General features: G+C 32.4%; 1 protein-coding gene across 2 annotated transcripts in view; it reads right to left on the reverse strand.

Annotated features, from left to right (window-relative positions):
• LOC142348373 (uncharacterized) overlaps positions 1–18,482 on the reverse strand; it is a 216,132-nt gene that overhangs the window by 87,283 nt on the left and 110,367 nt on the right. The gene's annotated exons all lie outside the window — the stretch shown is intronic.

Consider the following 18,482-nt stretch of genomic DNA (forward strand, 5'->3'; position numbering starts at 1 on the left):
AAAAGTCGCTAATCGAGAAATTCGCAAGTTTCCGTCTGAAAAACTAACTTTTTTCCTACACAAACTATATCAAAAAGTCTTTCCGTTTTACACTCTAGGTACCCATGGCATACTCCATAATCAGTTTGATTCGTTTTGAACCACACCTTGACTCGACGAAAAATACTATATTTAAAAATAAAAATTGGAAATAATCGCAAATTTCCGTATGAAAAGCTAACTTTTTTGCTAGGCAAGCAATACCATAAATTCCTTCTGTTTTACACCCAAGGTTCACTTGGGATGCTCCATACCCAGTTTGGTTCGATTTGAACAGTTCCCTGCCCCGATGAAAAATTCTATTTTTAAAAATTAAATATTGGAAATAATCGCAAGTTGCCGTATGAAAACCTAAACTTTTTCCTAGACAAGCAAAAGCAAAATTTTTTTACACACTAGGTACCCATGGTATACTCCATACCCAGTTTGGTTCGATTTTAAAAACTCCTTGCCCCAATAAAAGATCCTACTTTTAAAAATTAAATATTGGAAGGAAAGGCAAATTTCCGTATGAAAAGCTAACTTTTTTCCTAGACAAGCTATATCAATAATTCTTTTTGTTTCGCACTCTAGGTGCTCATGCTGTACTCCTTACCCAATTTGGTTGGATTTGAACAACTCCTTGCCCCGATAAAAAATCCAAATTTTAAAATTCAAATATTGGAAATAATCGCAAATTTCCGTATGAAAACCTAATTTTTTTCCTATAAAAGCTATAGCAAATTTTTTTTACACACTAGGTACCCAGAGTATACTCCATAACCAGTTTGGTTCGATTTGAACAACACCTTGGATCGACAAAAAATACTAAACTTAAAAATTAAATATTGGAAATAATCGCAAATTTTCGTATGAAAAGCTAAATTTTTTTCTAAACAAGCTATAGCAAAAATTCTTTTTGTTTCGCACTCTAGGTACCCATGGTATACTCCATACTCAGTTTGATTTGCTTTGAACAACACCTTGACCCGATGAAAAATACTATATTTAAAATTTAAATATTGGAAATAATCGCAAATTTCCGTATGAAGAGCTAACTTTTTTCCGAGACAAGCTGTAGCAAAATTCCTTTTCGTTTCGCTTTTTAGGTACCCGTGGTATATTCCATACCCAGTTTCGTTGGATTTGGTCAGATCCTTGAACCAATCAAAAATAACTATAGTTAAAATTCGCTAATCGCGAAGTTCGCAAATTTCCGTATGAAAGACTAACTTTTTTCGGAGGCAAACTATACCGAAAATTTTCTCTATTTTACATTCCAATTACGGAGGGTATACTCCATACCGGGCGGGTTTGGTTCGATTCAAAAATATCTTTGACGCAATCAAAAATAACTATAATTAAAAGTCGCTAATTGAGAAATTCGCAAGTTTCCGTCTGAAAAACTAACTTTTTTCCTACACAAACTATACCAAAAAGTATTTACGTTTTACACTCTAGGTACCCATGGCATACTCCATAACCAGTTTGATTCGATTTGAACCACACCTTGACTCGACGAAAAGTACTATATTTAAAAAATAAAAATTGGAAATAATCGCAAATTTCCGTATGAAAAGCTAACTTTTTTCCTAGACAATTTTTAGCAAATATTCTTTTCGTTTTGCACTCTAGGTGCTCATGGTATATTCCTTACCCAATTTGGTTCGATTTGAACAACTCCTTGCCCCGATAAAAAATTCTAATTTTAAAAATTAAATATTGGAAGTAAAGGCAAATTTCCCTATGAAAAGCTAACTTTTTTCCTCGACAAGCTGTAGCAAAATTCCTTTTTGTTTCGCCTTTTAGGTACCCGTGGTATACTCCATACCCAGTTTCGTTGGATTTGAACAAATCCTTGACCCAATTAAAAATAAATATAGTTAAAATTCGCTAATCGCAAAATTCGCAAATTTCCGTATGGAAGACTAACTTTTTTCGTAGGCAAACTATACCAAAAAGTTTCTCTGTTTTACATTCCAATTACGGAGGGTATACTCCATACCGGGCGGGTTTGGTTCGATTTGAACATATCCTTGACGCAATCAAAAATAACTATAGTTAAAAGTCGCTAATCGAGAAATTCGCAAGTTTCCGTCTGAAAAACTAACTTTTTTTCCTATACAAACTATTTCAAAAAGTCTTTCCGTTTTACACTCTAGGTACCCATGGCATAATCCATAACCAGTTTGATTCGATTTGAACCACACCTTGACTCGACGAAAAGTACTATATTTAAAAAATAAAAATTGGAAATAATCGCAAATTTCCGTATGAAAAGCTAACTTTTTTGCTAGGCAAGCTATACCATAAATTCTTTCTGTTTTACACCCAAGGTTCACATGGGATGCTCCATGCCCAGTTTGGTTCGATTTGAACAGTTGCCTGCCCCGATGAAAAGTTCTATTTTTAAAAATTAAATATTGGAAATAATCGCAAATTTCCGTATGAAAACCTAATTTTTTTCCTGTACAAGCTATAGTAAATTTTTTTTACACACTAGGTACCCATAGTATACTCCATAACCAGTTTGGTTCGATTTGAACAACACCTTGGCTCGACAAAAAATACTAAACTTAAAAATTAAATATTGGAAATAATCGCAAATTTTCGTATGAAAAGCTAAATTTTTTTCTAAACAAGCTATAGCAAAAATTCTTTTTGTTTCGCACTCTAGGTGCCCATGGTATACTCCATACTCAGTTTGATTTGCTTTGAACAACACCTTGACCCGATGAAAAATACTATATTTAAAATTTAAATATTGGAAATAATCGCAAATTTCCGTATGAAGAGCTAACTTTTTTCCTAGACAAGCTGTAGCAAAATTCCTTTTCGTTTCGCTTTTTAGGTACCCGTGGTATACTCCATACCCAGTTTCGTTGGATTTGGTCAAATCCTTGAACCAATCAAAAATAACTATAGTTAAAATTCGCTAATCGCGAAATTCGCAAATTTCCGTATGAAAGACTAACTTTTTTCATAGGCAAACTATACCGAAAATTTTCTCTATTTTACATTCCAATTACGGAGGGTATACTCCATACCGGGCGGGTTTGGTTCGATTCAAAAATATCTTTGACGCAATCAAAAATAACTATAATTAAAAGTCGCTAATTGAGAAATTCGCAAGTTTCCGTCTGAAAAACTAACTTTTTTCCTACACAAACTATACCAAAAAGTATTTCCGTTTTACACTCTAGGTACCCATGGCATACTCCATAACCAGTTTGATTCGATTTGAACCACACCTTGACTCGACGAAAAGTACTATATTTAAAAAATAAAAATTGGAAATAATCGCAAATTTCCGTATGAAAAGCTAACTTTTTTGCTAGGCAAGCTATACCATAAATTCTTTCTGTTTTACACCCAAGGTTCACATGGGATGCTCCATACAGAGTTTGGTTCGATTTGAACAGTTGCCTGCCCCGATGAAAAATTCTATTTTTAAAAATTAAATATTGGAAATAATCGCAAATTTCCGTATGAAAACCTAATTTTTTTCCTGTACAAGCTATAGCAATTTTTTTTACACACTAGGTACCCATAGTATACTCCATAACCAGTTTGGTTCGATTTGAACAACACCTTGGCTCGACAAAAAATACTAAACTTAAAAATTAAATATTGGAAATAATCGCAAATTTTCGTATGAAAAGCTAAATTTTTTTCTAAACAAGCTATAGCAAAAATTCTTTTTGTTTCGCACTCTAGGTGCCCATGGTATACTCCATACTCAGTTTGATTTGCTTTGAACAACACCTTGACCCGATGAAAAATACTATATTTAAAATTTAAATATTGGAAATAATCGCAAATTTCCGTATGAAGAGCTAACTTTTTTCCTAGACAAGCTGTAGCAAAATTCCTTTTCGTTTCGCTTTTTAGGTACCCGTGGTATACTCCATACCCAGTTTCGTTGGATTTGGTCAAATCCTTGAACCAATCAAAAATAACTATAGTCAAAATTCGCTAATCGCGAAATTCGCAAATTTCCGTATGAAAGACTAACTTTTTTCATAGGCAAACTATACCGAAAATTTTCTCTATTTTACATTCCAATTACGGAGGGTATACTCCATACCGGGCGGGTTTGGTTCGATTCAAAAATATCTTTGACGCAATCAAAAATAACTATAATTAAAAGTCGCTAATTGAGAAATTCGCAAGTTTCCGTCTGAAAAACTAACTTTTTTCCTACACAAACTATACCAAAAAGTATTTCCGTTTTACACTCTAGGTACCCATGGCATACTCCATAACCAGTTTGATTCGATTTGAACCACACCTTGACTCGACGAAAAGTACTATATTTAAAAAATAAAAATTGGAAATAATCGCAAATTTCCGTATGAAAAGCTAACTTTTTTGCTAGGCAAGCTATACCATAAATTCTTTCTGTTTTACACCCAAGGTTCACATGGGATGCTCCATACACAGTTTGGTTCGATTTGAACAGTTGCCTGCCCCGATGAAAAATTCTATTTTTAAAAATTAAATATTGGAAATAATCGCAAATTTCCGTATGAAAACCTAATTTTTTTCCTGTACAAGCTATAGCAATTTTTTTTACACACTAGGTACCCATAGTATACTCCATAACCAGTTTAGTTCGATTTGAACAACACCTTGGCTCGACAAAAAATACTAAACTTAAAAATTAAATATTGGAAATAATCGCAAATTTTCGTATGAAAAGCTAAATTTTTTTCTAAACAAGCTATAGCAAAAATTCTTTTTGTTTCGCACTCTAGGTGCCCATGGTATACTCCATACTCAGTTTGATTTGCTTTGAACAACACCTTGACCCGATGAAAAATACTATATTTAAAATTTAAATATTGGAAATAATCGCAAATTTCCGTATGAAGAGCTAACTTTTTTCCTAGACAAGCTGTAGCGAAATTCTTTTTCGTTTCGCTTTTTAGGTACCCGTGGTATACTCCATACCCAGTTTCGTTGGATTTGGTCAAATCCTTGAACCAATCAAAAATAACTATAGTTAAAATTCGCTAATCGCGAAATTCGCAAATTTCCGTATGAAAGACTAACTTTTTTCGTAGGCAAACTATACCGAAAATTTTCTCTATTTTACATTCCAATTACGGAGGGTATACTCCATACCGGGCGGGTTTGGTTCGATTCGAAAATATCTTTGACGCAATCAAAAATAACTATAATTAAAAGTCGCTAATTGAGAAATTCGCAAGTTTCCGTCTGAAAAACTAACTTTTTTCCTACACAAACTATACCAAAAAGTATTTCCGTTTTACACTCTAGGTACCCATGGCATACTCCATAACCAGTTTGATTCGATTTGAACCACACCTTGACTCGACGAAAAGTACTTTATTTAAAAAATAAAAATTGGAAATAATCGCAAATTTCCGTATGAAAAGCTAACTTTTTTCCTAGACAATTTATAGCAAATATTCTTTTCGTTTTGCACTCTTGGTGCTCATGGTATATTCCTTACCCAATTTGATTTGATTTGAACAAATCCTTGCCCCGATAAAAAATTCTAATTTTAAAAATTAAATATTGGAAGTAAAGGCAAATTTCCCTATGAAAAGCTAACTTTTTTCTTCGACAAGCTGTAGCAAAATTCCTTTTTGTTTCGCCTTTTAGGTACCCGTGGTATACTCCATACCCAGTTTCGTTGGATTTGAACAAATCCTTGAACCAATTAAAAATAACTATAGTTAAAATTCGCTAATCGCAAAATTCGCAAATTTCCGTATGGAAGACTAACTTTTTTCGTAGGCAAACTATACCAAAAATTTTCTCTGTTTTACATTCCAATTACGGAGGGTATACTCCATACCGGGCGGGTTTGGTTCGATTTGAACATATTCTTGACGCAATCAAAAATAACTATAGTTAAAAGTCGCTAATGGAGAAATTCGCAAGTTTCCGTCTGAAAAACTAACTTTTTTTCCTACACAAACTATTTCAAAAAGTCTTTCCGTTTTACACTCTAGGTACCCATGGCATACTCCATAACCAGTTTGATTCGATTTGAACCACACCTTGACTCGACGAAAAGTACTATATTTAAAAAATAAAAATTGGAAATAATCGCAAATTTCCGTATGAAAAGCTAACTTTTTTGCTATGCAAGCTATACCATAAATTCTTTCTGTTTTACACCCAAGGTTCACATGGGATGCTCCATACCCAGTTTGGTTCGATTTGAACAGATCCCTGCCCCGATGAAAAATTCTATTTTTAAAAGTTAAATATTGGAAATAATCGCAAATTTCCGTATGAAAACCTAAATTTTTTCCTGTACAAGCTATAGCAAATTTTTTCTACACACTAGGTACCCATAGTATACTCCATAACCAGTTTGGTTCGATTTGAACAACACCTTGGCTCAACAAAAAATACTAAACTTAAAAATTAAATATTGGAAATAATCGCAAATTTTCGTATGAAAAGCTAACTTTTTTTCTAAACAAGCTATAGCAAAAATTCTTTTTGTTTCGCACTCTAGGTACCCATGGTATACTCCATACTCAGTTTGATTTGCTTTGAACAACACCTTGACCCGATGAAAAATACTATATTTAAAATTTAAATATTGGAAATAATCGCAAATTTCCGTATGAAAAGCTAACTTTTTTCATAGACAAGCTATAGCATTTTTTACACACTAGTTACCCATGGTATACTAAATACCCAGTTTGGTTCGATTTGAAAAACTCCTTGCCCCGATAAAATATCCTAATTTTAAAAACTAAATATTGGAAATAATCGCAAATTTTCTTATGAAAACCTAAATTTTTTCCTAGACAAGCTATAGCAAAACTTTTTTTACACACTAGGTACCCATTGTATACTCCATAACTAGTTTGATTCGATTTGAACCACACCTTGGCTCGACGAAAAATACTATATTTATAAAATAAAAATTGGAAATAATCGCAAATTTCCGTATGAAAAGCTAACTGTTTTCCTAGACAATTTATATCAAATATTCTTTTCGTTTCGCACTCTAGGTGCTCATGGTATAATCCTTACCCAATTTGGTTCGATTTAAACAACTCCTTGCCCCGATAAAAAATTCTAGTTTTAAAAATTAAATATTGGAAGTAAAGGCAGATTTCCGTATGAAAAGCTAACTTTTTTCCTAGACAAGCTGTAGCAAAATTCCTTTTCGTTTCGCCTTTTAGGTACCCGTGGTATACTCCATACCCAGTTTCGTTGGATTTGAACAAATCCTTGACCCAATCAAAAATAACTATAGTTAAAATTTGCTAATCGCGAAATTCGCAAATTTCCGTATGAAAGACTAACTTTTTTCGTAGGCAAACAATACCAAAAATTTTCTCTGTTTAACATTCCAATTACGGAGGGTATACTCCATACCGGGCGGGTTTGGTTCGATTTGAACATATCCTTGACGCAATCAAAAATAACTATAATTAAAAGTCGCTAATTGAGAAATTCGCAAGTTTCCGTCTGAAAAACTAACTTTTTTCCTACACAAACTATACCAAAAAAGTATTTCCGTTTTACACTCTAGGTACCCATGGTATACTCCATGCCCAGTTTGATTCGCTTTGAACAACACCTTGAACCGGTGAAAAATACTATATTTAAAACTTAAATATTGGAAATAATCGCAAATTTCCGTATGAAGAGCTAACTTTTTTCCTAGACAAGCTGTAGCAAAATTCCTTTTCGTTTCGCTTTTTAGGTACCCGTGGTATACTCCATACCCAGTTTCGTTGGATTTGGTCAAATCCTTGAACCAATCAAAAATAACTATAGTTAAAATTCGCTAATCGCGAAATTCGCGAATTTCCGTATGAAAGACTAACTTTTTTCCTACACAAACTATATCAAAAATTCTTTCCGTTTTACATTCTAGGTACCCATGGTATACTCCATGCCCAGTTTGATTCGATTTGAACAACTACTTGATCCTATGAAAAATTCTATTTTTAAAAATTAAATATTGGAAATAATTGCAAATTTCCGTATGAAGAGCTAACTTTTTTCCTAGACAAGCTGTAGCAAAAATTCTTTTCGTTTCGCCTTCTAGGTACCATGGGATACTCCATACCCAGTTTCGTTTGATTTGAAAAACTCCTTGACCAAATCAAAATTAACTATAGTTGAAATTCGCCAATCGCGAAATTCTCAAATTTCCGTATGAAAGACTAACTTTTTTCCTACACAAACTATATCAAAAATTCTTTCCGTTTTACACTCTAGGTACCCTTGGTATACTCCATGCCCAGTTTGATTCGATTTGAACAACTACTTGATCCTATGAAAAATTCTATTTTTAAAAATTAAATACTGGAAATAATCGCAAATTTCTGTATGAAAAGCTAACTTTTGTGCTAGGCAAGCTATACCAAAAGTTCTTTCCGTTTTACACTCTAGGTACCCATGGTATACTCCATGCGCAATTTGATTTGATTTGAACAACTCCTTGAGCCCATGAAAAACACTATACTTAAAACTTAAATTTTGGAAATAATCGCCAATTTCCGTATGAAAAGCTAACTTTTTTGCTGGGCAAGCTATACCATAAATTCTTTCTGTTTTACAACCAAGGTTCACTTGGGATGCTTCATACCCAGTTTGGTTCGATTTGAACAACTACCTGCCCCGATGAAAAATTCTATTTTTAAAAATCAAATATTTGAAATAATCGCAAATTTCCTTATGAAAACCTAAATTTTTTCCTAGACAAGCTATAGCAAAAATTTTTTACACACTAGGTACCCATGGTATACTCCATACCCAGTTTGGTTCGATTTTAAAAACTCCTTGCCCCAATAAAAGATCCTAATTTTAAAAATTAAATATTGGAAGTAAAGGCAAAATTCCGTATGAAAAGCTAACTTTTTTCCTAGACAAGCTATAGCAAAAATTCTTTTCGTTTCGCACTCTAGGTATTCATGGTATACTCCATACCCAGTTTGGTTCGATTTGAACAACACCTTGAACCGGTGAAAAATACTATATTTAAAATTTAAATATTGGAAATAATCGCAAATTTCCGTATGAAGAGCTAACTTTTTTCTTAGACAAGCTGTAGCAAATTTTTTTTTCGTTTCGCCTTTTAGGTACCCGTGGTATACTCCATACCCAGTTTCGTTGGATTTGAACGACTCCTTGACCCAATCAAAAATAACTATAGTTAAAATTCGCTAATCGCGAAATTCTCAAGTTACCGTCTGAAAAACTAACTTTTTTCCTACACAAACTATATCAAAAAGTCTTTCCGTTTTACACTCTAGGTACCCATGGTATACTCCATGGCCAGTTTGATTCGATTTGAACAACTACTTGATCCTATGAAAAATTATATTTTTAAAAATTAAATATTGGAAATAATCGCAAATTTCCGTATGAAAAGCTAACTTTTGTGCTAGGCAAGCTATACCAAAAGTTCTTTCCGTTTAACACTCTAGGTACCCATGGTATACTCCATGCTCAATTTGATTTGATTTGAACAACTCCTTGAGCCCATGAAAAACACTATACTTAAAACTTAAATTTTGGAAATAATCGCCAATTTCCGTATGAAAAGCTAACTTTTTTGCTAGGCAAGCTATACCATAAATTCTTTCTGTTTTACAACCAAGGTTCACTTGGGATGCTCCATACCCAGTTTGGTTCGATTTGAACAGTTCCCTGCCCCGATGAAAAATTCTATTTTTAAAAATTAATTATTGGAAATAATCGCAAGTTTCCGTATGAAAACCTAAATTTTTTCCTAGACAAGCTATAGCAAAATTTTTCTACACACTAGGTACCCATGGTATACTCCATACCCAGTTTGGTTCGATTTTAAAAACTCCTTGCCCCAATAAAAGATCCTAAATTTAAAAATTAAATATCGGAAGTAAAGGCAAAATTCCGTATGAAAAGCTAACTTTTTTCCTAGACAAGCTATAGCGAAAATTCTTTTCGTTTCGCACTCTAAGTATTCATGGTATACTCCATACCCAGTTTGGTTCAATTTGAACAACTCCTTGCCCCGATAAAAAATCCTAATTTTATAATTTAAATGTTGGAAATAACCGCAAATTTCCGTATGAAAACCTAAATTTTTTCCTAGACAAACTATAGCAAAATTTTTTTACACACTAGGTACCCATGGTATACTCCATAACTAGTTTGATTCGATTTGAACAACACCTTGGCTCGACAAAAAAATACTATACTTAAAAATTAAAAATTGGAAATAATCGGAAATTTCCGTATGAAAAGCTAACTTTTTTGCTAGGCAAGCTATACCAAAAGTTCTTTCCGTTTTACACTCTAGGTACCCATGGTATACTCCATGCCCAGTTTGATTTGATTTGAACAACTCCTTGACCCGATGAAAAATATTATATTTAAAAATCAAATATTGGAAATAATCGCAAATTTCCGTATGAAAACCTAAAATTTTTCCTAGACAAGCTATTGCAAAATTTTTTTTACACACTAGGTACCCATGGTATACTCAATAACCAGTTTGATTCGATTTGAACAATACCTTGGCTCGACAAAAAAACTATACTTAAAAATTAAAAATTGGAAATAATCGCAAATTTCCGTATGAAAAATTAACTTTTTTTCTAGACAAGCTATAGCAAAATTTTTTTTTGTTTCGCACTCTAGGTACCCACGGTATACTCCATACCCAGTTTGATTTGCTTTGAACAACACCTTGACCCGATGAAAAAAACTATATTTAGAAATTAAATATTGGAAATAATCGCAAATTTCCGTATGAAAAACTAACTTTTTTCCTAGACAAGCTATAGCAAAAAAATCTTTTCGTTTCACCTTCTAGGTACCCGTGGTATACTCCACACCCAGTTTCGTTTGATTTGAAAAACGCCTTGACCCAATAAAAAAAAACTATAATTGGAATTCGCTAATCGCGAATTTCTCAAATTTCCGTATGAAAGACTACCTTTTTTCGAAGGCAAGCTATACCAGAAATTCTTTCTGTTTTACACTCCAATTACACAGGGGATACTTCATACCCAGTTTGGTTTGATTTGAACAAGTCCTTGCCCCGATGAAAAATCCTATATTTAAAAGATTATTGTTGGTAATAATCGCAAATTTCCGTATGAAAAGTTAACTTTTTTCCTAAACAAGCCATAGCACAAATTCTTTTTGTTTCGCACTTTAGGTACCCATGGTATACTCCATACCAGTTTGATCCAATTTGAACAATTCCTTGACCCGATGAAAAATACTATATTTAAAAATTAAATATTGGAATTAATCGCAAATTTTTGTATGAAAACCTAAATTTTTTCCTAGACAAGCTAAAGCAAAATTTTTTTTACAAACTAGGTACCCATGGTAGAATCCATAACCAGTTTGATTCGATTTGAACAACACTTTGGCTCGACAAAAAATACTATACTTAAAAATTAAATATTGGAAATAATCAAAAATTTCCGTATGAAAAGTTAACTTTTTTCCTAAACAAGCCATAGCACAAATTCTTTTTGTTTCGCACTTTAGGTACCCATGGTATACTCCATACCAGTTTGATCCAATTTGAACAATTCCTTGACCCGATGAAAAATACTATATTTAAAAATTAAATATTGGAATTAATCGCAAATTTTTGTATGAAAACCTAAATTTTTTCCTAGACAAGCTAAAGCAAAATTTTGTTTACAAACTAGGTACCCATGGTAGAATCCATAACCAGTTTGATTCGATTTGAACAACACTTTGGCTCGACAAAAAATACTATACTTAAAAATTAAATATTGGAAATAATCAAAAATTTCCGTATGAATAGCTATCTTTTTTTCTAGACAAGCTATAGCAAAAATTCTTTTCGTTTCGCACATTAGGTACCCATGGTAAACTCCATACCCAATTTGATTCGATTTAAACAACTCCTAAACCCGATGAAAAAAAACTATATTAAAAAACTAAATATTGGAATTAATCGCAAATTTTCGTATGAAAACCTAAATTTTTTCCTAGACAAGCCAAAGCAAATTTTTTTTTACACACTAGGTACCCATGGTATACTCAATAACCAGTTTGATTCGATTTGAACAATACCTTGGCTCGACAAAAAAACTATACTTAAAAATTAAAAATTGGAAAAAATCGCAAATTTCCGTATAAAAAATTAACTTTTTTTCTAGAAAAGCTATAGCAAATTTTTTTTTTGTTTCGCACTCTAGGTACCCACGGTATACTCCATACCCAGTTTGATTTGCTTTGATCAACACCTTGACCCGATGAAAAAAACTATATTTAGAAATTAAATATTGGAAATAATCGCAAATTTCCGTATCAAAAACTAACTTTTTTCCTAGACAAGCTATAGCAATAAAATCTTTTCGTTTCACCTTCTAGGTACCCGTGGTATACTCCACACCCAGTTTCGTTTGATTTGAAAAACTCCTTGACCCAATAAAAAAAAACTATAATTGGAATTCGCTAATCGCGAAATTCTCAAATTTCCGTATGAAAGACTACCTTTTTTCGAAGGCAAGTTATACCAGAAATTCTTTCTGTTTTACACTCCAATTACACAGGGGATACTTCATACCAAGTTTGGTTTGATTTGAACAAGTCCTTTACCGATGAAAAATCCTATATTTAAAAGATTATTGTTGGTAATAATCGCAAATTTCCGTATGAAAAGTTAACTTTTTTCCTAAACAAGCCATAGCACAAATTCTTTTTGTTTCGCACTTTAGGTACCCATGGTATACTCCGTACCAGTTTGATCCAATTTGAACAATTCCTTGACCTGATGAAAAGTACTATATTTAAAAATTAAATATTGGAGATAATCTCAAATTTCCGTATGAAGAGCTAACTTTTTTCCTAGACAATCTATAGCAAACATTCTTTTCGTTTCGCACTTTAGGTACCCATGGTAAACTCCATACCCAATTTAATTCGATTTGAACAACTCCTCAACCCGATGAAAAAAAACTATTTTAAAAAAATAAATATTGGAATTAATCGCAAATTTTCGTATGAAAACCTAAATTTTTTCCTAGACAAGCTAAAGCAAAATTTTTGTTACACACTAGGTACCCATGGTAGAATCCATAACCAGTTTGATTCGATTTGAACAACACTTTGGTTCGACAAAAAATACTATACTTAAAAATTAAATATTGGAATTAATCAAAAATTTCCGTATGAAAAGCTATCTTTTTTTCTAGACAAGCTATAGCAAAAATTCTTTTTGTTTCGCACTCTAGGTACCCATGGTATACTCCATACCCAGTTTGATTTGCTTTCAACAACACCTTGACCCGATGAAAAATACTATATTTAGAAGTTAAGTATTGGAAATAATCGCAAATTTCCGTATGAAAAGCTAACTTTTTTGCTAGGCAAGCTATACCAAAAATTCTTTCTGTTTTACACCCAAGGTACACATGGGATACTCCATACCCAGTTTGGTTCGATTTGAACAACTCCCTGCCCCGATGAAAAATTCTATTTTTAAAAATTAAATACCAAGTTTGGTTTGATTTGAACAAGTCCTTGCCCCGATGAAAAATCCTATATTTAAAAGATTATTGTTGGTAATAATCGCAAATTTCCGTATGAAAAGTTAACTTTTTTCTTAAACAAGCCATAGCACAAATTCTTTTTGTTTCGCACTTTAGGTACCCATAGTATACTCCGTACCCGTTTGATCCAATTTGAACAATTCCTTGACCCGATGAAAAATACTATATTTAAAAATTAAATATTGGAGATAATCTCAAATTTCCGTATGAAGAGCTAACTTTTTTCCTAGACAATCTATAGCAAACATTCTTTTCGTTTCGCACTTTAGGTACCCATGGTAAACTCCATGCCCAATTTGATTCGATTTAAACAACTCCTCAACCCGATGAAAAAAAACTATATTAAAAAAATAAATATTGGAATTAATTGCAAATTTTCGTATGAAAACCTAAATTTTTTCCTAGACAAGCTAAAGCAAAATTTTTGTTACACACTAGGTACCCATGGTAGAATCCATAACCAGTTTGATTCGATTTGAACAACACTTTGGCTCGACAAAAAATACTATACTTAAAAATTAAATATTGGAAATAATCAAAAATTTCCGTATGAAAAGCTATCTTTTTTTCTAGACAAGCTATAGCAAAAATTCTTTTTGTTTCGCACTTTAGGTACCCATGGTATACTCCATACCCAGTTTGATTTGCTTTCAACAACACCTTGACCCGATGAAAAATACTATATTTAGAAGTTAAATATTGGAAATAATCGCAAATTTCCGTATGAAAAGCTAACTTTTTTGCTAGGCAAGCTATACCAAAAATTCTTTCTGTTTTACACTCTAGGTAAACATGCGATAATCCATGCCCAGTTTGATTTGATTTGAACAACTCCTTGAGCCCATGAAAAATACTATTTTTAAAAATTAAATAATGGAAATAATCGCAAATTTCCGTATGAAAACCTAAATTTTTCCTAGACAAGCTATAACAATTTTTTTTACACACTAGGTACCCATGGTATACTCAATAACCAGTTTGATTCGATTTGAACAATACCTTGGCTCGACAAAAATACTATACTTAAAAATTAAAACTTGGAAATAATCGCAAATTTCCGTACGAAAAATTAACTTTTTTTCTAGACAAGCTATAGCAAATTTTTTTTTGTTTCGCACTCTAGGTACCCACGGTATACTCCATACCCAGTTTGATTTGCTTTGAACAACACTTTGACCCGATGAAAAAAACTATATTTAAAATATAAATATTGGAAATAATCGCAAATTTCCGTATGAAAAGCTAACTTTTTTCCTAGACAAGCGATAGCAAAAAATTCTTTTCGTTTCACCTTCTAGGTACCATGGGATACTCCATACCCAGTTTCGTTTGATTTGAAAAACTCCTTGACCAAATCAAAATTAACTATAGTTGGAATTCGCTAATCGCGAAATTCTCAAATTTCCGTATGAAAGACTAACTTTTTTCGAAGGCAAGCTATACCAGAAACTCTTTCTGTTTTACACTCCAATTACACAGGGGATACTTCATTCCCAGTTTGGTTTGATTTGAACAAGTCCTTGCCCCGATAAAAAATCCTATATTTAAAAGATTATTGTTGGTAATAATCGCAAATTTCCGTATGAGAAGTTAACTTTTTTCCTAAACAAGCCATAGCACAAATTCTTTTTGTTTCGCACTTTAGGTACCCTTGGTACACTCCATACCAGTTTGATCCAATTTGAACAATTCCTTGACCCGATGAAAAATACTATATTTAAAAATTAAATATTGGAGATAATCGCAAATTTCCGTATGAAGAGCTAACTTTTTTCCTAGACAATCTATAGCAAACATTCTTTTCGTTTCGCACTTTAGGTACCCATGGTAAACTCCATACCCAATTTGATTCGATTTAAACAACTCCTCAACCCGATGAAAAAACTATATTAAAAAATTAAATATTGGAAATAGTCGCAAATTTCCGTATGAAAAGTTAACTTTTTTCTAGACAAGCTATAGCAAAATTTTTTTTACACATTAGGTACCCATGGTCTACTCCATACCCAGTTTGGTTCGATTTTAAAAATTACCTGCCCGATAAAAAATCCTAATTTTAAAAATGAAATATTGGAAATAATCGCAAATTTCCGTATGAAAAGCTAACTTTTTTCCTAGACAAGCTATAGCAAAAATTCTTTTCGTTTCGCACTTTAGGTACCCATGGTACACTCCATACCCAATTTGATTCGATTTTAACAACTCCTCAACCCGATGAAAAATAATATATTAAAAAATTAAATATTGGAAATAATCGCAAATTTCCGTATGAAAAGCTAACTTTTTTTCTAGACAAGCTATAGCAAAAATTCTTTTTTTTCGCAATCTAGGTCCCCATGGTACACTCCATACCCAGTTTGATTTGCTTTGAACAACACCTTGACCCGATGAAAAATACTATATTTAGAATTTAAATATTGGAAATAATCGCAAATTTCCGCATGAAAAGCTAACTTTTTACCTAGACAAGCTATAGCAAAAATTCTTTTCGTTTCGCCTTCTAGGTACCATGGGATACTCCATACCCAGTTTCGTTTGATTTGAAAAACTCCTTGACCAAATCAAAATTAACTATAGTTGAAATTCGCCAATCGCGAAATTCTCAAATTTCCGTATGAAAGACTAATTTTTTTCGAAGGTAAGCTATACCAAAAATTCTTTCTGTTTTACACTCCAATTACACAGGGCATACTTCATACCCAGATTGGTTTGATTTGAACAAGTCGTTGCCCCGATGAAAAATCCTATATTAAAAAATTTATTGTTGGTAATAATCGCAATTTTCCGTATGAAAGGTTAACTTCTTTCCTAGACTAGCCATAGCACAAATTCTTTTTGTTTCGCACTTTAGGTACCCATTGTATACTCCATACCCAGTTTGATACGATTTGAACGATTCCTTGACCCGACGAAAAATACTATATTTAAAAAAATATTGGAGATAATCGCAATTTTCCGTATAAAGAGCTAACTTTTTTCCTAGACAATCTATAGCAAACATTCTTTTCGTTTTGCACTTTAGGTACCCATGGTAAACTTCTTACCAAGTTTGGTTCAAATTGGACAATTCTATGGCCCTATCAAAAAGACCTATTTTTAAAATTACTTATTCCAAATAAACGCACTTTTTCGTTCAAAAATTTAACATTTTACAGAGGCAGGCTATACCAGAAATTCTTTTTTTCTCAGATTCTGTATACCCTGGGTACACTCCTTACCAAATTTGGTTCAATTTGGACATCTCTATGACCCTATCAAAAAGAGCTAAAGTTAAAATTACTTATTCGAAATAATCGCAATTTTTGGTTCAAAAAGCTCACTTTTTCCAGAGGTCAGCTATACCGAAAATTGTCTCTTCAATTTACACACTTAGGTGAACTCCTCGGTCCGATTGAAAAATACTTTGAAAAAGAATGGATTTAATTGAGAGCTATCAAAAATAAAAACCTAAGCAAAATCTAATAGTACTAATCACGCTCAAAGTGTTTTAATACGCTGATGAAAAATAAATCACATAGGAAAGCAAACTTAATAAGCTTGTTCTTTATTGCATCTAGTTAAAAACAAGTAAGAAATATCTAACAGTACTAATCATGCTCAAAGTGTATACAAATCAATATATTGGCCTTTAATTCTACACAATTTCAAAAAGTGCATTATCAGGGCAACAAAACGGGCTAAAATAGACTTCATAACTCGTCTTTTTTAAAAAGTTGTTAACAAAAGTTTTTAACGAAGTTCGACATTTTCTTCGCCTAATTGGAGATTTCATTAGTTCTTCGTATAAAAATCAAAATATTGACTTTTATTTCTAGACAATTTCAAAAAGTGCGTTATCGGGGCAACAAAACGGGCTAATTTAGACTTCCCAACTTGTCTTTTTCAAAAAGTTGCTTACAAACGTTTTTAACGAAGTTCGACATTTTCTTCACCTAATTGGAGATTTCATTAAATCTTTGTATATAAATCAGTATATTGGCTTTTATTTCTATATAGTCTCAAAAAATTCCTTATCAGGGCAACAAAACGTGCTAAAATAGACTTTCTAACTTGTCTCTTTCAAAAAGTTGTTTACAAACGTTTTTAAGGAAAATCGACATTTTCTTCACCGACTTAGAGATTTCATTAAATCTTCGTATACACATCAATATATTAACTTCTATTTCTAGAAAATTTTAAAAAGTGCGTTATCGGGGCAACAAAATGGGCTAATTTAGACTTCCTAACTTGTCTTTTTCAAAAAGTTGTTTACAAACGTTTTTAACGAAGTTTGACATTTTCTTCACCTAATTGGAGATTTGATTAAATCTTCGTATACAAATCAATATATTGGCTTTGATTTCTATTTAGTCTCAAAAATTTCATTATCAGGGCAACAAAACGTGCTAAAATAGACTTTCTAACTTGTCTTCTTCGAAATGCTATTAACAAAACTTTTTCATTAGGTTCTACATTTTCTTCACCTAATTCGCTCAAGAGTGTAGTAAAGAGTGGAATAAGGAGTGTAAATATAGTGTATTTTTAAAAGTGTAGTAAGGGTGTATTAAAGAGTGTAATGAGTGTACAAAAAAGTGTAATTTTCTTAAAATTACACTCTTACACTTTTATCCCTGCTAATTAAGTGTGGAATTGGCTTCACACCCGTATTCACGCTTAATAACGGTGAAATACGGGTGTACACCTCGGCCCGGGTTGTCAAATACTTTAGCAAATGATCTGCACGATAAGTGAGAAAAAAAATTAAAGGTACCATTATTTAAATCTTCCTTAATTAAAAAACCAGTTAGTGTACAATCTGTTCCAAAAAATTACTGTTATCAAACAAGGAAAATTTCTTCTGCAGAGGCAATTTTAAAGTTGAAAACTTTACACTTCGGCGTAGAGAGAAACAAAAATGTTTTGCTGCTTCTTTGCATTGCACTCTTC

This window comes from Convolutriloba macropyga, chromosome 10, assembly GCF_964194025.1.
Source record: "Convolutriloba macropyga chromosome 10, txConMacr16.3, whole genome shotgun sequence".
Classification (NCBI taxonomy): Eukaryota; Metazoa; Xenacoelomorpha; order Acoela; family Convolutidae; genus Convolutriloba; species Convolutriloba macropyga.